General features: G+C 40.7%; 1 long non-coding RNA gene across 4 annotated transcripts in view; it reads right to left on the bottom strand.

The window, feature by feature from the left end:
- The window catches only part of LOC118545989 (uncharacterized), a 334,610-nt gene that overhangs the window by 78,359 nt on the left and 233,609 nt on the right, over nt 1–22,642 (bottom strand). For 2 of the 4 annotated variants that reach the window (XR_013441131.1, XR_013441129.1), the window contains one exon: nt 486–628. The exons of the other annotated variants lie outside the window; for them this stretch is intronic. This is a non-coding gene — a long non-coding RNA (uncharacterized LOC118545989). The remainder of the gene's footprint in view (nt 1–485; nt 629–22,642) is intronic. 4 annotated transcript variants of the gene reach the window in all.

Here is a 22,642-nt window from a genome sequence, read left to right as displayed (position 1 = left end):
CGAACACACTGCCACTATGGTTGTATTTACCGTGTAAAGCAAAGAGAGACTATCAGATTAGAGTGATGATCTAGGTACAGAAACCTTCCACCTGAGACTGAGAGCTCTAGTAACTGAGGGGAAATAGACAACGACCATCGTGCAGATAATGGCCGGAATCCCTCATTTTACGTCCGCAAGAGCCAGAGGAAACAGTGCTCCCCTCACTTCCAGCCTCCCGGTGTAAATGGCCTTCACAGATATCTCTGTGCCACTGAATATTTTGTTATGTTAAAATCTCCCTGTTTTCTACTTTGTAAAGGGTATATGTTAGTCCTGGCACTGTCTGTTGAAGGAAACAATCAAATCCTCCCTAATTACGCTTTCCACACAGTTGTCATCTGTCTGTCTCCCATTTTCCAAATGAAACAATCCGTCCCTCTGTTTTCTTCCTGTGCCAGGCAGTTGGAAACAGGGGCAATCTTAACTTTCCCAGAAATACTTACTTTTCCGCCTTCAGACCTCCATCTCCAGTCCTCAGAGCAAGATTGGCTGTATCCAGGCTTGCGTCTGCAGGGGTGGCCTGGAGGAGACTCACTCCTCTCTTCTCTCTCTCAGAGGCTAAAGAGCCACACATACTCTGGGAAACCTGTCCAGGAAGTCCTTAACACTCATCAGAAAGATCTTCCTTCAATTAACCTAGATCACAACTGCATTAAGGAAAGCCCATCTCCTCCCCTTCTGCCAAACAGTGCTTGTTCTCAAGAAATGCATGCAAATCATTTAAACCCAGGGACAGCAGTGCTGCACCTGTTGATAAACTTCCTCAGAGTCCTCATCCATATTCATTCACTGCCATATTTCTTCCCACCAGAAGAATGTATCTTTCAATCAGTCTGAACACAGTTGTGTTCTGAATCACTGTTAATCCAAACACTGAGCAATTTCACACATCCGGCCCTAATGTGCAAGGTGCTTCCACACCAAACACACATTAAAAATTCCAGATCAGTTTCTCTTGAACTCAGCAGCTGCACCAACCTAAAAGTCACTGGCTACTTTGGTACAGCTGCTCAACTAAGAAAAACAGACAGAGGGTGGAGGTAACAGGCTCCATTCTTTACAGAGCATTTTAATTAGGGTCCATGTGCCTGGTGGGATGGGAAAAGGCCAAGAACTTAGGAGTTTCTCAGATGCACCTGGAATTCCACTGGCCACCTTCTTGCTGTGTGACCAAGTGAAGTAACTTTATCTTGCTAAACCTCATTTTCCTCATTTCTAAAATGAGAACAACACATTGAACTGACTCTCAGCATTGTTGTGAGGATATGGTTAGAAGATGAATGTGGAAGAGCCGTATAATCTGTCAGGGGTTATCGAAGTGTACGGAGTTGTAATTGGCCACCTGTTTGGTTTCCAAATCATGCTATTCTATATCTAGTGCCGGGGAACACGTTGTTTCACAGGATATTCATATTTTTCAAGATTTTCTTAACAGATTTGTCATACACGAAACATGCATGGAGTAATAGGGTGGGGTCCTGGAGATGTGGAAATAAAAAATAATCTACCACTTTGCTGGATGTTTCTTTATTTTATAGTATGTCCTCATTATGAATCTCCCCTTTATTAATTATATTCATTCAACAAATATTTATGAAGCACTTACTATATGCCAGGCACTGTCCTAGTTCATAAGAAGGGTCAACAATTAAACATATATTTTAAATATATTAATTTTTAAAATATATTTTATATTTATTTAAATACACACATATATGTATACATATAATGTGATACATGGTGATAAATGCAAATAAGGAAGGTAGATGGTGTCCAGTGTTGTTCCATGCAAAGCACAATGGAAGGCCATTCTGATAATATTGTATTTGAGCAGATTCTTGAAGAAAAGTGCGTGAGAGAGCTAAGGGCTATCAGGTGGAAAAGCGTTTAAAGCAGAGGGAATGGCAGTTGCAAATGTCTGAGGCAGAGGTGTGCTTAGGATGTTTGAGGACTAGTGAGCATGCCAGGGTGGGAGCACAGTGAGCAAGGGGGAGAGGAGTAAAAGGAGAGGTCAGAGAAGTAGCTGGGGCCAAAATCATGTAGGGTCAAATAGAACTTTATAAGGACTTTGGTTTTTTCTCTAATGAGTTGGGAAGCCACTGAAAGTTCTGAGCAGAGGAGTAACCTGATCTGACTCAACTTGTAAAAACACTCTGATTGCTGTGTAGAGAATGTTTGGAAGCTAGAAGGTTAGTTAGGAGCCATTGCAGTAATCTTGGCAAGAGATGATAGTGGCTTATAATTGGGTGGCAGTGGAGGAGGTGATGAGAAGGTGTCAGGCTCTGGATGTCTTCTGAAGAATTGACAGGATTTGTGGACAGTCAATATGCAGTGTGAGAGAAGGAGAGGAGTCAAGGATAGCACCGTGATTTTAGACTGAGAATTAGAACTTTGAACCTACAATTTACAAAGATGGGAAGACTGTCCAGTAGGTCTATAAGGTGGAAGGAGAATCGAGAGTTCCATTTTGGATGTGTTGAGTCTGAGATGCCTATTTATATCTATATCATGTAGAGTAGGTAATTGGATATATAAGTTTGGAGTTCAGAAGAGGGATCTGGGTTGGATATAGGAAATGTGGGGTCTCTAGCATTTGGACACCTTTAAAGCCAGGAGTTAGATGAGGTCACCCAGGAAGCAAATATTGACAGAGAAGAGAAGACGCCCAAGATTTTTTCCATTTCTATTTCCACTTAGTCTTTAATCAGAATTCTTCATAGAACCTTAATCATGTACTCAGAGACTTCTCCATCCAATATAAGACTTTTACCACATTGACACAACCCAATTTCCTGACCTTATGTCTCCATCCTTCCTTGCTAATGTATGCTCCAAATGATGATCACTATTTCCTCAATCTTACCGTACTCCTCCCTATCTTTGAAACCTTGATTGTCTTATTTTTTCCATTGTAACATTTCAGCTTATTGAGATACCACCAGTCTCCTGAGCTCCCGTTCAACTTCTATGTCCATGATGGATGGAGTGATTCCTATTATCTCACAACCAAATCTGATCCTTATACTTTCTTAACAACCATCGTATGCATTTGGACCCAGGGCAGATATGGCAGATTCTATACCACATGGCACTCATCCCAACCCACTTCTGGACTGCCTTTTTGTACTAAAGAGGCTGGAGAACTAAAAAAGCCCCACTAATCCCAAACTCTTCCATCAGAGTTTCTACCTATGCTTTAGGTTCCCCCAAGTAAACCTCTGAGTCACATGAGACTTAAAAAGAAGAACTGGCCACTGTGAGGTAATTGTTCCCTGCAGGGAGGTATGTTATTCTTCTGAGGCAGCCAGGTAGAAAACCTAGGGTCCTAGGTGCTGGGTGGAAGAAAGCAAGGATCACCAGAGTGAGATTTTCACTAAACAGTTTTGTGCTATGCTGGACCATTCTTCTGGCTGTGTAGCATCCAACTTTGCTTCCTTGGCCTTTCTAGAAATTCTGTAAGCACCCTAATACTCTATAATAACCCTGCTCAAAGTAGGTCTGTGGATTCTGGTTTCTGCAATCAAACATTCTGACCAATAAAATACCTTTCTTATTATGACATACTACCTTGCTTTGCTGAATAACATGCTTTACCACACTTTCACTATTTTCTCTATTAGATTGCTTAGCTCCATGAGATAGGAAGTAACTATGTTAAACTCTCCCTTGTGTGCAGTACAGTGCCTAGCTGTGCTCGGAGGGGCCCCGGCGTGCCACAGCAAACTCACAGCGGTGCTGCAGGGGATTTTAATACAGTGATGTTTGTTGAACATGGACCAAACTATGACTATAAGATTGTTTGGAAATTTCTACTTAGGAAATGGAACTGTTTTTTCATACCATAAGAAAAAATTACGGAGACATTAAGGGAATTAAGAACCAAGAAATTCTGATAACTTCTGTACTGGGTGCAGAAGAGAAATAAATGTGCTTAAATGAGACTCAGGGAGTATAGTCCTTCTCAGTTCAGGAATGAAGGGCAATCTGGCCCATACGGGAACCAGTCAAGGCAGGGAGGATTGAAAAATAGGACTTAATTTTGACTTAAATTGGGGAATATCTCAAATATGGCTTTTTAATTTTGGTCGGAAATCATGGGAAATGTTCCAATGCCTACAGCAGGCAGAGGACCCGCTGCTAATCTTTGCATCACAGAGCTACTATAGTAGCTCTCCAGAGTCCTCTTGTCAGCTCCCTCCGTATCTTTAGTGACACTGCATGGTAGCATTCTATTGGGTAAAAGGAAGCAAGCAGCCCAAAAAGGAGGTCAAACACAGGCACACAGCCTAGCTGAGGTTATGATGAAGATGAAAGGCTGTATTCTGACTATTGGCATTCCAGCTCATATCTTCTGCCGAATGATATTTATACAGCTGAGAGGAGTATGTTAGTTTCGTGCTCCTTTGGCATAGGAGTCCAAGCCATTCTCAAGAGAAGGGTCCTAAATGGAATGCATATGTTTTAGAATATCCAAAGGAGCTTCCCATCCTCAGATCCTTGAGCCCCTAAATACCACTACTTTGGCTAAGCTGGCAGGCTCCTTTCTGGCCAGAACTCTGATTAGAATCTAAACTTCAGATGATTATACCCCAGAATCAGGCTTGAACCATGTTGGGGTTTTGTAGCGTGTGAATTCAATTCATTATGGTTAGTGAGGTTTAGGATTCATCTGAAGGAGCTAGAATTAGTATGAGGAGACATTTTACCAGATAGTTTTCAACTAAGCTAAATTTTCCTGAGAGCTTAGAAACTGTGGTCCAAACCTGGGACCTCACCCACCCAAAGCAGCAATTAGGCAGCTGAAGGGCAACCCATCAAGTCAACTTGGATTTGCCTAATGGAAATGTGAGTCAGTTTCTCAGGGTAGCAATAACCAGGCCTGTGGGCCAGGGTTTAATAGAGTGAGAATGTAAGGAATTGATTAGCAACTTCCATTTAATGGAAAGAAATAAATTTACCAGTAAGTTGTTCTACTAATCAGGGATCCCCAAAGATAAGAATGTGGAAGCTCTTAAAATGATCATACAAAGCTCTCAATCTCTTTGTGTTTTTAAATACTTAATCTAACATCCATTTGAAACCCAAAGTAGTGCTTGAGACTAGAGCTGAAGAGAAGCAGAGGATGGGGAGTCCTAGAACCAGATTTTTTAGTTAGTTGGAGAGAAATGTATGTAATCTTAGAGTCACTCTCTTGTCTCCAACTTTTACAGAGCAGTATAGAGTGGATGAGGGCTGACATGGTATAGAAGGTAAAGCAAATCCTGGCTTTTCTTTGTTCTTTCCCTCCCTTGAGAACCAAATTAAGGGTTGCTCTTTGAAAAATAAAATATTCTGCTTATAAGTATGCTTATCTATAGGAGAAGAAGAGCATTGGTGACTCCTGATGATCTTTTTATCAGCTCTTTATCAGCTAAGAATGTGACAAGGACAGAATCCCAGAGAAAAGCAGGATGAAAACATTCAAATATTTACTTGGCAACCTTTTTGCCAAGATAGATATAGTATTTGTGTTGGTGATGCTTACTGCTTCACGAGTGAGAGAGTTTCTCTTCACCTTGAAACACTGAAAGCAGCCTGACCTAAAATGATAAATAAAAAATTAACCTTACCTCCAAGACCCTTGAAAGGTCAGTGATGTCACTAACTTAAATGACTTTGCACATATTTCAATTTGGTGCCTTTCTGTCAAGACTTCATTTTTCTCTCCTAGGAGACACTCATTTGTTAAAGCAGGTTGTTTGAATGTGCAGAGAATTCTAGAAAAGGAGTCATCAGACAGGGGGCCTATCTGGCATTGTCATTAATCAGGGTGTGCCCGTGGGCAGCTCAGTTCAACTCTCTGGGGCATAGCTCACTCGTCAGTAACAGGACAGGGCAAAATGAAAATGTTTTCTAAGATCTTTTCCAACTTGAACAATTCCTGATTTTAAGACTTTAAGAATTCACTTTGTTGGCCTTTGTGCCACTGGACCAGCCTCTTTCTATCTATCCTCCCATCTGTTATCATTTTTCCTCCCCTCAACACACACAGCCACATGCCAGGTTCTGTATATTGTTGTTTAAAAGCCACATCAAACTCCCTGATACGGTGCTCATAAAGAACTCATCTCATTGCCAATTGAGCCTGAGAGATGTCTTTAGATTTTTCTACAAGTGTCCCAAACAACTGTCCAATTTAGCAAACAAAATCAAAGATGTCAACTGAATGAACAAATTAGTTAAATCATCAAAGGAACTGATTATTTGATCACCTTGATTAAACAGTTTGGTAGCGATAGTCCCCCCAGTCTCTGTGTGCAGACATCACTCATCAGAATAGAAAAGCTGAGAGAGGAGGCCATGTAAGGGTGGCCCCAGACCTGAATCTCTGCTCAGTCACCATGTGGCCTTGTGGAAGTTATGCAACATCACCACTTACCTCCAGTTTCTTCATTAAGTAAAATGAAGATGATATTACATAACATAGAGGGTGGTTTAAATGAAATGATGTGTATCAAATCCCTAGCACAATACCATCTCATTTCCTTTCTCTCTCTGACCTTCTACCAGGCTAAGAAGTCCTTTTGCAGCAACCCTGCCAGGTGGGCATAGAACTGAGAACATTTTCTAAGGGTAGGGGAGCTCATTACGAGAGCCACCCAGACAGCCAGATGAAGCTTAACAGAGAAAAACGGCAAAGGCCTTCGTTTGGGTTCAAAATAGCAATTGCCGAAATTTGAGGATAAAGACACTTACATAATCATTAAAAACAACAACAAAAACAGCCCTCAGCCAACTTCATCTTATTTCAGCAATGGAATTTTAGAATTGACTGTATTTGTACCTGAGCAATATTCTCTTTAATATCTACGGAATCTGTCAACCAATAAACTTCCAGAAACAGAGAACTCACTACTTTTCAATAAAGCTGTTCCACATTTAAACAACCTTATTCAGCATTGGTACTAAAATCTTTTTGCTCATTTCTAATTCCCACCTGATGTCTTAACTCTTCTCTTTGGAGCAACTTAGAATATTTATCCCTTAACCACATGTAGCCCATCACATACCTGAGAAGGAATCTCATAGCTTCCAAAATCTACTCTTTCCCAAATAAAAATTACCCTAACTTTTCCCTGCAGGACACTGAAATCTATTACTCTTCTCTGGGAGAGTGGAGGGCCTATGAGTAAATTTGAGGCATTTGTGTAAAGGAAAAAGTGGTATTTGCTAAAACGAAGTGGTAAGATCCTGCGAAAAGTTTAAACATATGCTATAGTATTTGCTCATTTACCCTTAGAAACAATCAGGTTAGAAACAGTTAGGTTTAAATAAAAATAAATAAATATTTCAATCCTCTCTGAACTTATTCATCCAAATCTGACAATGGATTTTCAGACATCTTTAATTTCATGGCACACGTGCACATGCACACACGCACGCACACATACACACATCAAATATTGAAAACTGATTTGGAGTCTTTTTGCAGGGGACAAAAATCTTGAGTTGTTTCAGCCTAAAATAGTAACATACAGCCAATGTCCACTATAATAATTTCTCTTGCAGCAGATTTTAAGTGGCCCTCACAGATAAAATATAAAGAAGAGAAAACAGCATCTCTTAGCAAAACATTATCAATTTAGAGTGCCCAAGAATAGATCCAAGGAGTTCCACAAACCTGTAAGCGCTGCACAGTTGCTGAAAGCCTCTCAGAAAACACGTGGCCTAAAACCTAAAGTCCAAATGTATTGCTTTCACATATAATAAATAACAGTGGCCTGATCAGTGGGGAGGGATGGGATTGAGGTTGTGAATACCCCCTAAACAGGAAAGCTGGAGTGTGTGTGGGCACAGGCAGTCTCCCTGTCAAGTCAGGTTGGCTCCATGGCTCTAGATGTTGCTTGCTTCCTGGCGATCTGTCCAGAGACAAAGCAGCAAACTTGCTTAGGCTTCAGATTCCCCAGACAGCCTTGGCTGATGGCTTGAGGAGTAGCAAGGCCGTGGGTCAGAGCAGGGAGCCCGGTGCCCCTCGGTGTTAGCACCACTCCGGCTCCAGGAGTCTTCTCACCCCCCTTCCCAACCTGTCCTCTGGGCCTCTGCAGAAACACCCCCCTTGGTGTTTTTATTCTGGGTTCATACCATTCTGTGATTGCATTCACAAATGCTCACTTTTTTTTTTTTTTTTTTTTTTTTTTGCTTTTTTAAAAATACAGATTTAAAAATAGAGTAGACAGTTCACTTCAAGGAGATCCAAAAAAATTTCCGGGATAATCTGCATATTGGCATACTTTGTTCTTCATGCTGACACTGTGGCCTTGAAGTCTCCTCATTTTGCCTCTGACCCATCCAGGGATCTGACTAGAGGACTTTTTAGGAGAGCAAAACCAAGCACACACCACCTAGATGGCAAACCTGTAACCAAGAAATATAATTTTTCCCTTCTCCCTTTTTTCTCCCACCCATAGACCTTAATAAGCTTCCAGAGTCTCCTGCTACTAAGCACAATGTCTTGAATCTCAGCCAAAAGAAAAATCATACTTTTTGTCTTCCTGAAAACAAGGTTTTAAAATATCCAACATCAGTTCAACAGATATTTATTGAGCATCCACACATTGTTTGTTCTAAGCACTGGGGATACGGCAGTAAACAGAACAGGTGGACAACAAATACTGGAGAGGAAAGGGGAGGAGGGAATGGAGTGCAGGATGGAGAGCAAAATCTAAATAGGGAAAGCCTCACTGAGAAGACGGTTGAGAGGAAAGATCTGAAGGAAGTGAGGGATCTATCCAAACAGGAAAGGACACTGGATGCCCAGAGAACAGCAAGCTCAGGGAGTATGAGGTGACAGTGTGCTCAGCGGTTCAAGGAGCCGGCTGGCGAGGCTGGAACAGAGTGAGCCAGGGAGGTGGGGAGGAGCTGAGCTCCGAGGGGCCAGGGGATGTGGGCCTCTGGCCCACAGGAAGGATTCTAACTTTTCATTTTAATGAGACGTCAGACCATTGGAGGGTTTTAAGCAGAGGAACCACAGGAGCTGACTTACGTCTTGACAGGTTGCTGTGGTTACGGTGTCAAAAACATACTGAAGCTGCGCAGTGACGGAAGCTCCAGGTGGGAGGCAACGGGACCGATCCCGGTGAAATATGGCAGTGGCTGGAGCCAAAGGGGTAGCTGTGGGGGGGGGGGGGGAGGGGCTGAATCCCGAGACGCTGTTGCAAGGATTTGGGCCTGGGTGCTTGGAAGAATGGAGTTGCTATTAACGGAGACAGGGAAAGCAGCAGGAGCTTTGGAACGGAAAGATCCCGGAAGTTCAGCTGGAGACATATTAAGATTAAATATCCATGAAATCTATCAGTTTTTTCCTTGCTCTTTGACATACAAGAGGAAAAAAAAAATGACATACAAGAGGAACTCCCTTACTTTTACACGCACACCCATACACACATACACGTGCACACACGTGCTATTTTCTACCACCCAGACTCAAGAAGGGAGTCCTTCGATTCCTGAAGGAGTCATGCCCCTGCTGAGTGAATCCATTCCAGGAGGTCTAGCTGAAATGGTTCCATTGTCCTTGAGCATGGAGATGTCTAAGTCCTCAAGGCCAAGTGAGGAGTGGGCTGGAATGTCTTGAACACTCAGCAGCAACATTTCCTAGTTGCTTATTTCTTTTCTTTTCTTTTCTTTTCTTTTTTATTATTAATGGGCAAACAACTAGGGTGTCAAGCCACAGAAAGCCCAATGAGCCCTGGAGAAAATGACAACGTTCTGACCATCAACTCCAGACTGTTGTGATTCCCTGAAACCTGTGGCAGTATCACAAATGAAAGGGACGGAGACAGTCTATAAGAACAAGTCATGATAACAGTTATTGGCAGGGGATCATTGGCTATTCTTGTAAGAGAATATCATTTGTCATCCAATTCTTTGTTTACTCACCTAATCCATCAGTCATTCGATACACACGTCTAGAGCACTCACTGTGTGGCCAGCACTGGGATATAAAAGTGAATATTGTGGCCAGATCTTTCTTTCAAGGAAGACAGGCCAGCTGGGGAGATGAGGTGCAACCTAACGATGCCATGTGTGGTCAGGGAAGGATGTGAAATGGCGATGGTGATGGAGAGGCAAGAAGGACGGTTCTTCCTGGGCTGAGAGAGGAAGTGTTGCTTGAATACTTGCAAAGACAGTGGACATTCCCAAGGCAGGTGGAGGGGAGAGGAAATGAGGGGCTCACATTCTTTTTAGATGGAATGGCTTGAACACAGAGTGAAGCCGTGGGCACGTTCACAAGTCTACAAATGAGTCCACAGGAATGTGGCATGGGGGTCATAGGGGAAATGGTGAGAGATGGGGCCAGCTCTCAAAGAAGTCTGGTCTGCAGGTAGTTTGGATTTATCCTACAAAGGGGGACCACTAGGTAGGGAAATGGCGTGATAGATTTGCCTTTTAGAAAAACTGCGCTGGCAGAAGGACAAGGAAATGCACAGGATACCTGAACATGTACATGAAGGATTCCACAGATCCTATAGTAAAGACAGTTTCAAAGGTTTTCAGTCAAATTTACTGTGGGCTAATTAAGATAGTTCTTCTAAGCAAATTGACCAATGTAGACACTTGTAGAGTTGCATTTGCCTGAGAGTACTTAGAGTGTTGTCTGTTTTCACAGGAGCCAAACTTGAAGGAAAAACGTTTACATGTTTCTCTGTACCCTAAGTAAAATGAATATGAAAGACAAGAAAATATTTTGTAAGTCTAGTCTATCAGAATGCTTCTTTGGCTCTACAAGCTATTCAGTATAACTCATTTGCTCCATTGCCTAAATTCATTTCAAGGAATTTATAATTAGAAGAGATTTATGTTATTAAAGAAAACAAAAATAAAGGGAAATTCAAGTTTTCAGTTAATGCCACATGTATAGTGGGTGTAGAAAAGTCATTAAAAAGCCTTTGTGTTAGAATAACTGGCTTGGAAAATACCAGGTGAATGTGTAGTACAACATTTCAAAGAAATGAGAAGATTTTTTTCACTCATCATCCTAAAAGTCACTGGAAGAGTTTAAATATGTCATAAACATTGCTTAAAATTGTAATCAACTGTTAGTGATTAGTCTAGAGTAGATGTAAATAAATAAATAATAAATGAACAAGCGAAGCTGTTTAGATGCATGAGGCCTTCTGGAGTCCCAGATGGTTTTCTCACAGATGAAGCACCCTGCCTTCAAAGACACCTTGGTGCTGGGCTCTGACCTCAGTGGGTCCCATCACCCACTAGTGGTGAGATTCATTCAGATAATTGTGAGAAAGTTGCCATTCCAGAGAAATGAGAAATGAATCCACTCATCAGGCATTATTTCTCTTTTATTGACTAGCATTGAATCCAACTTGTTCTCTCTACTACTGGATCCTAAACCCTTTGAACCAAGATCCCAATCCCTCCTTACCAAGGTGGACATGCCTATAAAGTCTTCAGGCATCTTATAGACCTTTTTCATAGCTCCTAAAAAAAAAAAAAAAAAAAAAAAAAAAGGCAGAAAACACTCTGACAAAGGACCCTGCTGCCTCGCACCAGTGTTTCTTCTCTGATGAACTCCTTGAGTGTGTGTGTCTACACTGTTGGCCTGAGTGTAAATTCTAAGCCCCATCTCTTATCTCTATCCAGTGAGGTGCCCCCATAGTGCCATCATTCCTGCTTTTACCAGAATTCTGATACAGTTTGTGAGCCAACTTGGAATGGAAGAGAAAAGAGGAACCTCCAAGCAGGAGGGTCTTGCTACTGAGTGCCACCGTAGGCCAAGGAGAGGTTGCCGAAACTACTACTTCTTGTCTCTGTGATTCTCTGCTCCCACAAGACAGAAGATTCTAAGCTATGCAGGGCTGAGGAAGCAGAGAAAAAGTTCTCTTGTCCTTATTCCACCTAACTTACATTAATTTAAATCCCTTAGAGAGAATATATGGATTACTCAGACAAAGAACATGAGGAAAAAGTTTGCTGAGTAAATGGAATCAAATGGAATCAAAATGACAGGAACAAAGAAATAAAGTGCTTTTGAAGTATCTTGTCAAAAGCAAGTTAAAATATTAACATCAGCTAAAATATTTTGAATATTTATCATTTGCTCAACACATACATGTTAAGTGCTTTGTTTACAGTTCTCCCTGAATCCTCAGTACTGATTTGGGAGGACACATGTACAATCTGGGAGTTGAAGGACTTGTCCAGGAACATAAAGTTTTTACATGGGAAGTTTGGGATTCAAAAGTACCTCTTCCTGTGCTCAGTATAATATATGGCCTCCTGACCATTACACCAATATTGTAGGTCTCCTAAAAGAAATATTATTAATACTTTGTACATGATTCATATTATTATACATTCTTAAAAGTGACACAACTGTTTTCATTTTAAAATGAATGCAATCTGGAATTTTCACCACTCCACACTAGTCTATTTAATTATTTAGAATTTGTATGACTCTACCATAAAATTCACATATGCTATCCAAAACCCAGAAAGAAAAATAAATGAATTCCATAAAAGCAGTCCAAAACTTAGTATTATCTTGTTTTTCTTTAAATTGTATTCCATTGGTTCTAATAGCCAAATAGGATTCAATTGCCCAAATACACACAGTGCAGCTCAAAACATTTTAGCAGGCAATAAAGTAGACGGGGTTCTGCAGAAGTTTAAAATCTAAAATTCAAAATGAGCACTTAACAATGCAAAGAATATAACCACACACCCAACCGTACAAGAAGAAAGTACAAGGAATAATAAATATGCAAGCAAGCACACAAATGATAACTAAGTTTAACATCTGTTTGAGGGTTTCATTGTTGTGAGCATTGTACACACACACACACACACACACACACACACAAGAATTATCACCCAAATCAGGAAGAACCTAAAAGAAATGAAAGCCAAGAAAGGATTCTTCCCAGTAGAGAGACTGCTGGATGAACCCCGGGAATGGCTTCGGTGAGAGTGGGGTCTGGTTGGTAGAACAAGATGAAGCAAATACTGAGGAGATAGGTTTGGGCAAAATTAAGAGAACATGAAGGAAGGGAAGAGATTTGTTACAGACCCAGGGATCAGAAAAAGAGTCCATAATAGTGCCTGAGTAGCCTGACCTATAGAGAGGGACACAACTGAAATCTGCAGCAATTTCAGAGGGTCAGATAACCTGCAGTGGGTGGTGAAGGCATCGGCCCCACTCTATCACCTGGATTGTCAGGATCTGAAGTGGAGGAGAGTAGGCCAGTGAGAAGGGTGTGGCCGTGGTCAAGTCTGGAAGCTGGTTACTCAGAAACAAAATCCCTTCATCCACACCATACCACTTCTTCAGATGAAAAGGACAGAGTTCAAATGACAATAACACCCTTTTCAGGTTTTCAGGCAGTAACTCTTGGCAGAGAGAAGGGCAAAAGTTCGGAGATGGAAGGCAGTGTGGTCAGGAAGGGAGGAAGGCCAGATTATGAAAGGGACAAATTTTAGTGGTAGAAACTGACATAAAATACACTCACTAGTATTTTAGTCTCTTCACCATGTTCCTTGGTGACATTCTACATCTATTCTGATGAATGGGAAATACTCAAACTTCAGCTCCAAAATATCATTATTAACAAACTCTGTTTCTTTATTCTGTGTCTTGATAAAAACTTATGAACTCAGTCTGCACCACAGTTGCATTTGTCTCCATATGACTTGGTAGAGAGCTCTATTGCCCTTTGCAGCAGTTAGGAGATAAGGATGGGAAGCCAGACACAGCACAAATTCCAGCTCTGATCCTTACTTGCTGTGGGACGTTGGGAAGGCACTTCATGCGTCTAAGTCTCAACATCCTCAACTGTTAAAGGGGAAAATCATAATCTCTACCTACATGACTGCTTAACAGATTAAATAAAACAATGCATGTAAAGCATTTAATATCGTGCTGGCAAACGGCAAATGCTCAAAGAATATTAAAATTAGAGTTATTTTTTTAATTTTTATTTTTTTAATTATTTTTTCCAAATTTATTTATTTATTTATTATTTTATTATTTAATATTTTTTTCTTAACATATAATGTATTATTTGTTTCAGGGGTTCAAGTCTGTGATTCATCAGTCTTACACAATTCACAGCACTCACCATAGCACATACCTCCCCAATTTCCATCACGCAGCCACACCATCCCTCCCACCCCCCTCCACTCCAGCAACCCTCAGTTTGTTTCCTGAGATTAAGAGTCTCTTATGGTTTGTCTCCCTCTCTGGTTTCATCTTGTTTCATTTTTCCCTCCCTTTCCCTATGATCCTCTGTCTTGTTTCTCAAATTCCTCATATCAGTGAGATCATATGATACTTGCCTTTCTCTGATTGACTTATTTCGCTTAGCATAATACCCTCTAGTTCCATCCACATCATTGTAAATGGCAAGATTTCATTTTTTTGATGGCTGCATAATATTCCATTGTATATATATACACCACATCTTCTTTATCCATTCATCTGTTGATGGACATCTAGGCTCTTGCCATAGTTTGACTATTGTGGACATTGCTGCTATAAACATTGGGGTGCACATGCCCCTTCGGATCATTACATTTGTATCTTTGGGGTAAATACCCAGTAGTGCAATTGCTGGGTCGTACAGTAGCTCTATTTTCAATTTTTTGAGGAACCTCCATACTGTTTTCCAGAGTGGCTGCACCAGCTTGCATTCCCACCAACAGTGTAGGAGGGTTCCCCTTTCTCTGCACCCTCACCAACATCTGTCATTTCCTGACTTGTTAATTTTAGCCATTCTGACTGGTGTGAGGTGGTATCTCATTGAGGTTTTGATTTGGATTTCCCTGATGCCAAGTGATGTTGAGCACTTTTTCATGTGTCTGTTGGCCATTTGGATGTCTTCTTTGCAGAAATGTCTGTTTATATCTTCTGCCCATTTCTTGATTGGATTCTTTGTTCTTTGGGTGTTGAGTTTGATAAGTTCTTTGTAGATTTTAGATACTAGACCTTTATCTGACATGTCATTTGCAAATATCTTCTCCCCTTCTGTCAGCTGTCTTTTGGTTTTGTTGACTGTTTCCTTTGCTGTGCAGCTTTTTATCTTGATGAAGTCCCAATAGTTCATTTTTGCCCTTGCTTCCCTTGCCTTTGGCAATGTTTCTAGGAAGAAATTGCTGCGGCTGAGGTCGAAGAGGTTGCTGCCTATGTTCTCCTCAAGGATTTTGATGGATTCCTGTCTCACATTTAGGTCTTTCATCCATTTTGAGTCAATTTTTGTGTGTGGTGTAAGGAAATGGTCCAGTTTCATTCTTCTGCATGTGGCTGTCCAATTTTCCCAACATCATTTGTTGAAGAGACTGTCTTTTTTCCATTGGACATTCTTTCCTGCTTTGTCGAAGATTAGTTGACCGTAGAGTTGAGGGTCCATTTCTGGGCTCTCTACTCTGTTCCATTGATCTATGTGCCTGTTTTTGTGCCAGTACCATACTGTCTTGATGATGACAGCTTTGTAATAGAGCTTGAAGTCCAGAATTGTGATGCCATCAGCTTTGCTTTGCTTTTTCAACATTCCTCTGGCTATTCGGGGTCTTTTCTGGTTCCATATAAATTTTAGGATTACTTGTTCCATTTCTTTAAAAAAAGTGGATGGTATTTTGATAGGGATTGCATTAAATGTGTAGATTGCTTTAGGTAGCATAGACATTTTCACAATGTTTGTTTTTCCAATCCATCAGCATGGAACATTTTTCCATTTCTTTGTGTCTTCCTCAATTTATTTCATGAGTATTCTATAGTTTTCTGAGTACAGATTCTTTGCCTCTTTGGTTAGATTTATTTCTACGTATCGTATGATTTGGGTGCAACTGTAAATGGAATCAACTCCTTAATTTCTCTTTCTGTCTTGTTGTTGGTGTATAGAAATGCAACTGATTTCTGTGCATTGATTTTATATCCTTCCACTTGACTGAATTCCTGTATGAGTTCTAGCAGTTTTGGGGTGGAGTATTTTGGGTTTTCTACATAGAGTATCATCATCTGCAAAGAGTGAGAGTTTGACTTCTTCTTTGCTGATTCAGATGCCTTTTATTTCTTTTTGTTGTCTGATGGCTGAGGCTAGGACTTCTAGTACTATGTTGAATAGCAGTGGTGGTAGTGGACATCCCTGCCGTGTTCCTGACCTTAGGGAGAAAGCTCTCAGTTTTTCCGCATTGAGAATGATATTTGCTGTGGGTTTTTCATAGATGGCTTTTTATTTTTTTATTTTTTTTTATTTTTTAAAGATTTTATTTATTTATTTGAGAGAGAGAGAATGAGAGAGAGCACATGAGAGGGGGGAGAGTCAGAGGGAGAAGCAGACTCCCCGCAGAGCAGGGAGCCCGATGCGGGACTTGATCCAGGGACTCCAGGATCATGACCTGAGCCGAAGGCAGTCGCTTAACCAACTGAGCCACCCAGGCGCCCCCATAGATGGCTTTTATGATATTGAGGTAGGTACCCCCATCCCTACACTGTGAAGAGTTTTAATCAAGAAAAGATACAGTGCTTTGTCAAATGCTTTTTCTGCATCTATTAAGAGGATTATATGGTTCTTGTTCTTTCTTTTATTAATATATTGTATTAATACAATTTGTGGATGTTGATTTGTGGATGCTGAACCAACCTTGCAGCCCAGGGATAAATCCCACTTGGTCGTGGTGAATAATCCTTTTAATATGCTGTAGGATCCTATTGGCTAGTATTTTGGTGAGAATTTTTGCATCCATGTTCATCAGGGATATTGGTCTGTAGTTCTCCTTTTTGATGGGGTCTTTATCTGGTTTTGGGATCAAGGTAATGGTGGCCTCATAAAATGAGTTTGGAAGTTTTCCTTCCATTTCTATTTTTTGGAACAGTTTCAGAAAAATAGGTATTAATTCTTCTTTAAATGTTTGGTAGAATTCCCCTGGGAAGCCATCTGGCCCTGGGCTCTTGTTTGTTGGGAGATTTTTGACTACTGCTTCAATTTCCTTACTAGTTATGGGTCTGTTCAAGTTTTCTATTTCTTCTTGGTTCAGTTTTGGTAGTTTATACGTCTCTAGGAATGCATCCATTTCTTCCAAATTATCTAACTTGCTGGCATACAGTTGCTCATAATATGTTCTTATAATTGTTTGTATTTCCTTGGTGTTGGTTGTGATCTCTCCTCTTTCATTCATGATTTTATTTATTTGGGTCCTTTCTCTTTTCTTTTTGATAAGTCTGGACAGAGGCTTATCAATCTTATTAATTCTTTCAAAGAACCAGCTCCTAGTTTCGTTGATCTGTTCTACTGTTCTTTTGGTTTCTATTTCATTGATTTCTGCTCTGATCTTTATTATTTCTCTTCTCCTGCTGGGTTTAGGCTTTATTTGCTGTTCTTTCACCAGCTCCTTTAGGTGTAGAGATAGGTTGTGTATTGGAAACCTTTCTTGTTTCTTGAGAAAGGTTTGTATTGCTATATACTTTCCTCTTAGGACCGCCTTTGCTGCATCCCAAAGACTTGGAACAGTTGTGTTTTCATTTTCATTTGTTTCCATGAATTTTTTTAATTCTTCTTTAATTTCCTGGTTGACCCATTCTTTAGTAGGATGCTCTTTAGCCTCCATGTATTTGAGTTCTTTCCAACTTTCCTCTTGTGATTGAGTTCTAGTTTCAAAGCATTGTGGTCCAAAAATATGAAGGGAATGGTCCCAATCTTTTCGTAGTGGTTGAGACCTGATTTGTGACCCAAGGTGTGATCTATTCTGGTGAATGTACCATGTGCACTAGAGAAGAATGTGTATTGTGTTGCTTTGGGATGGAATGTTCTGAATATATCTGTGAAGTCCATCTGGTCCAGTGTGTCATTTAAAGCCTTTATTTCCTTGTTGATCTTTTGCTTAGATGATCTGTCCATTTCAGTGAGGGGGGGTGTTAAAGTCCCCTACTATTATTGTATTATTGTCTATGTGTTTCTTTGATTTTCTTATTAATTGGCTTATATAATTGGCTGCTCCCATGTTAGGCGTGTAGATATTTAAAATTGTTAGATCTTCTTGTTGGATAGATCCTTTAAGTATGATATAGTGTCCTTTCTTGTTTCTTATTATAGTCTTTGGTTTAAAATCGAATTTGTCTGATATAAGGATTGCCACCTCAGCTTTCTTTTGATGTCCATTAGCATGGTAAATGGTTTTCCACCCCCTCACTTTCAATCTTGGGGTGTCTTTGGGTCTAAAATGAGTCTCTTGCAGACAGCATATCAATGGGTCTTGTTTTTTTTTTAACCAATCTGATACCCTGTGTCTTTTGATTGGGGCATTTAGCCTATTTAGGGTAACTATTGAAAGATATGAATTTAGTGCCACTGTATTGCCTGTAGGGTGATTGTTACTGTATATTGCTTCTGTTCCTTTCTTGTCTATGTTACTTTTAGGCTCTTTCTTTGCTTAGAGGACCCCTTTCAATATTTCTTGCAGGGCTGGTTTGGTGTTTGCAAATTCTTTTAGTTTTTGTTTGTCCTGGAAGATTTTTATCTCTCCTTCTATTTTCAATGACAGCCTAGCTGGATATAGTATTCTTGGCTGCGTATTTTTCTCGTTTAGTGCCCTGAGTATATCATGCCAGTCCTTTCTGGCCTGCTAGGTCTCTGTGGATAGGTCTGCTGCCAAACTAATGTTTCTACCATTGTAGGTTACAGACATCTTGTCCCGAGCTGTTTTCAGGATTTTCTCTTTGTCTCTAAGACTTGTGAGTTTTACTATTAGATGTCAGAGTGTTGACCTATTTTTATTGATTTTGAGGGGGCTTCTCTATTTTGAGGGGGCCTCCTGGGTTTTGATGCCTGTTTCCTTCCTCAAATTAGGGAAGTTCTCCACTGTAATTTGTTCCAATATACCTTCTGCCCCCCTCTCTCTTTCTTCTTCTTCTGGGATCCCAATTATTCTAATATTGTTTCATCTTATGGTATCACTTATCTCTTGAATTCTCTCCTCATGATCCAGTAGTTGTTTATCTCTCTTTTTCTCAGCTTCTTTATTCTCCATCATTTGGTCTTTTATATCACTAATTCCCTCTTCTGCCTCATTTATCCTAGCAGTTAAAGCCTCCATTTTTGATTGCACCTCATTAATAGCCTTTTTGATTTCGACTTGGTTAGATTTTCGTTCTTTTATTTCTCCAGAAAGGGATTCTCTAGGATCTTCTATGCTTTTTTCAAGCCCAGCTAGTATCTTTATAATTGTCATTCTGAACTCTAGTTCCAACATCTTACTAATGTCCATATTGATTAGGTTCCTGGCAGTTGGTACTGCCTCTTTTTTTTTTTTTTGAGGTGTGTTTTTCCATTTTGTTATTTTGCCCAGAGAATAGATGAATGAGAGAAGAAAATGCTAAAAGGGTAACAACGACCCCAGAAAAATATACACTAAGCAAATCAGAAAAGACCCAAAACCAGGGTGGTGGAAAGAAAGGGAAAAAAAAAAAAAAGAATATGATCAGGCTGGTGAATAGAACAGAGCCACACACTAGATTTTGGGTGTTTTTTGGTTTGTTAGAAGAAACCGCCTCCCAAAATTTTAAAGAAAGAAAAACTTATATATATACAAAAATGAGGGTAAATACGATGAAGGGATGGAATATAACTGTAAAGATGAAAATTAATAAAGATTTTAAAGAAGGAATTAATAAGATAAGAAGTTGGTTGAAATAAGAAAGAAGAAAAAAAAAAAAAGGAGAGAATGTGATTAGGCAGGAGACTAGAACAAAGCCAAACACTAGATTTAGGGTATAGTTTTGTCTGTTAGAAGAAACTGTATCCCAAAATTTTAAAGAAAGAAAAACTTATATATATCTACAAAAATAAGGTTAAATACAATGAAGGGATAGAATATGACTGTAAAAATGAAAATTAAAAAAGATTTTTAAAAAGGAATTGATGTTGGTTGAAAAAGGAAAGAAGAAAAATTCAAAAAAAAAAAAGAAAAAGGAAAAAATAAAGAAGACTAAAAAGATTAACTTTGAAAGACTGAAGAATCATGGGGAAAAAGCCATGAATTCTATGTGCAGTATTCACCTAGTGATGGAGTTCTGCCATTCTCATTGATCGGTAAACTTGGTCTTGGCTGGCTGTTCTTGCTGATCTTCTGGGGGAGGGGCCTGTCGCAGTGATTCTCAAATGTCTTTGCCGGAGTCAGAATTGCCCCACCCTTGCCGGGTCTGGGCTAAGTAATCCGCTGGGGTTTGCTCTCGGGAGCTTTTGTTCCCTGCAAACTTTCCGTGCAGCTTTGGAGGATGAGAGTGAAAATGGTGGCCTCCCAATCTCTGCCCCGGAGGAGCCGAGAACTCAGGGCCCCACTCCTCAGTGAGCCCCCAGAGAAAAGCAGTCAATCACTCCCGTCTCCCTGGTCTCTGGCCGCACTCCATGCTCACCTGGCCTGTGACCAAGCGTTTCTATCTCTGGCACCCAACTCGGCATGGAGCCTCCAAACCCAGCAGATCCCTGCAGTGCGCTCCCAAGCCACTCCTCCCGGGGGAGGAAGGGGAGTCTCCCTGGATCTGCCACTTATTAGATCCCTGCTGGAAGAGCAGTGGCCTGACTGTGCCATGGATCACAGTTTATGGCAACCCCGAGCTGAGAGCCCGCTCCTCGGCTCCGTCTCTGCAGCTGGCTTCCCTGCTCTGATACCTGGGAGCTCTGCCACACTCAGGCACCCCTGGTCTTTCTGTGACCCCGAGGGTCCTGAGACTACACTGTCCCAGAGAGGGTTCCACCCCCCGCTTAGCCACTGGAGCGACATCCCTCACAGAGCAGACTTCTAAAAGTTCCGATTTTGTGCTTCCTGGCTCTATCACTTGCCGGTAGCGGCTGATGGAGGCCCCCTCCCCCGCCATCTATCCTCCTGAATATCGCCTTGGATTCACTTCTCCGCACATCCTACCTTCCAGAAAGTGGTCGCTTTTCTGTTCAGAGAGTTGCTGCTATTCTTTTCTTTGATCTCCTGTTGAGTTCGTAGGTGTTCAGATTGGTTTGATCCTTATCTAGCCGAATTCGTGGGACCAGACGAAATTTAGGTCTCCTACTCCTCTGCCATCTTGCTCCTCCCTCCTAGAGTTATTTTTTCTGTATGCTTTCTCTCCAGATAAATTTCAAGCTTCTTAAAAGTAAGTTCAAAGTTTATGTTACCTCTGATTCCCCAACAAAATATTAAATCCCCACCTTCCACAAACAGTAGGGGGTTGAGAAGTAAAAACGATTGCAGCTTTGACCAGGATTATATGCCCCACCAACATTGGAGCAGAAAGTGGATCCTTCCATCCATGATTCATATAGCAGCAAACACCCTGGTACATTTTTGACTGGATGGATTGTTGGCTTCTAGAGGAAGAGATTTAAAAACTATGGGTTAATAAGTTTACACAAATTGAGTCCCTTGTGAAGTTTGCAGAGGTGTGGTGATGTTTGGTATCTAATTATTCATCCCTGACGATTTTTCCTTCTTCTTATACTTTGTTGTAGCAATGGTCTATTTTGCATAGCTTTTCATCTGACTGCATGACCTGCTAATAAATTCAAGCATTCTCATCCCAATAAACTCAGTTTTTAATGACAGTAGCCTATTTTGAATATACATGATTGGAATCCCACTCTTGGCGCATAATGAATCCCTCTTGTGGCCCGCCTTGGACTCTATTAAATCTTTGTGAGCCTCACCACAATGGTTTGGTTCAGTATCCCTCCACCATCGAATACATTAAAACCAAAACAAAACACTGTCATACATGGAAGAGTTCATAAAATCCAGCTTGTGAAAGACAGTCAGCAATCTGTCCAAGTCACGTCCTGGACTTTTTGTTTTACAGACTTTCCCAGAATATTGGCTCAATGTTAATAGAGAAGCAGTACATCAAACTTAAAAAGGAAGGACTTGGTTAGTTTATGGGAGCCCAGAACCTAGAGAGCTGCCCACACCTCTGAGAAACACCAAGTTTGCTAAATCGGCTCTTGTCCGCTGGGATCCTCTAGCTGATAAAATCAAGGGGCTCTAGAGGATGCATGCTTAGCCCTTTGGGGTTATTACTAAATAGACCTATAAAGGTACTTTTTTGCTTTTTGCACAAACTGCAAATGCAAAGGCACCAAAAGCAGTCATTTGCAAACATATTCTTTTCCCCTCCAGGCCTTGCATTATTTTTTCTAAGTGAGAATGAAAGACTTTGAAGTTCTAAGTAGAATAGTTATTCTCATTTGCCTTGCCTTTTTTTTTTTTTTTCTTTCAGAATTATCATTTCTGGGGTGCCTGGTTGGCACAGTCGGTTAAGCTTCCAATTCTTGGTTTTGGTTCCAGTGGTGATCTCAAGGTCATGAGACGGTGCCCCATGTCAGGCTCTACCCTCAGCACAGATTCTGCTTCAGTTTCTCTCTCTCTCTCCCTCTGTCTCTCCCTCTTGTGCTCTCTCTCTCTCTAAATTAATAAATAAATCTTTAAAAAAATTATTATTTCATATTCTTATAAAGTGTTATTAGGTATATTTTTGAAGCAAATGATACAGCTTTGGAACTAAAAAATTCTTAATTGGGGCGCCTGGGTGGCTCAGTCGTTAAGCATCTGCCTTCGGCTCAGGTCATGA

The sequence above is a fragment of the Halichoerus grypus genome, chromosome 9, assembly GCF_964656455.1.
Source record: "Halichoerus grypus chromosome 9, mHalGry1.hap1.1, whole genome shotgun sequence".
In the NCBI taxonomy this organism is placed as follows: domain Eukaryota; kingdom Metazoa; phylum Chordata; class Mammalia; order Carnivora; family Phocidae; genus Halichoerus; species Halichoerus grypus.
Note: the sequence above shows the minus strand (reverse complement) of the source record. Positions and strands in the feature narration are given on the sequence as shown.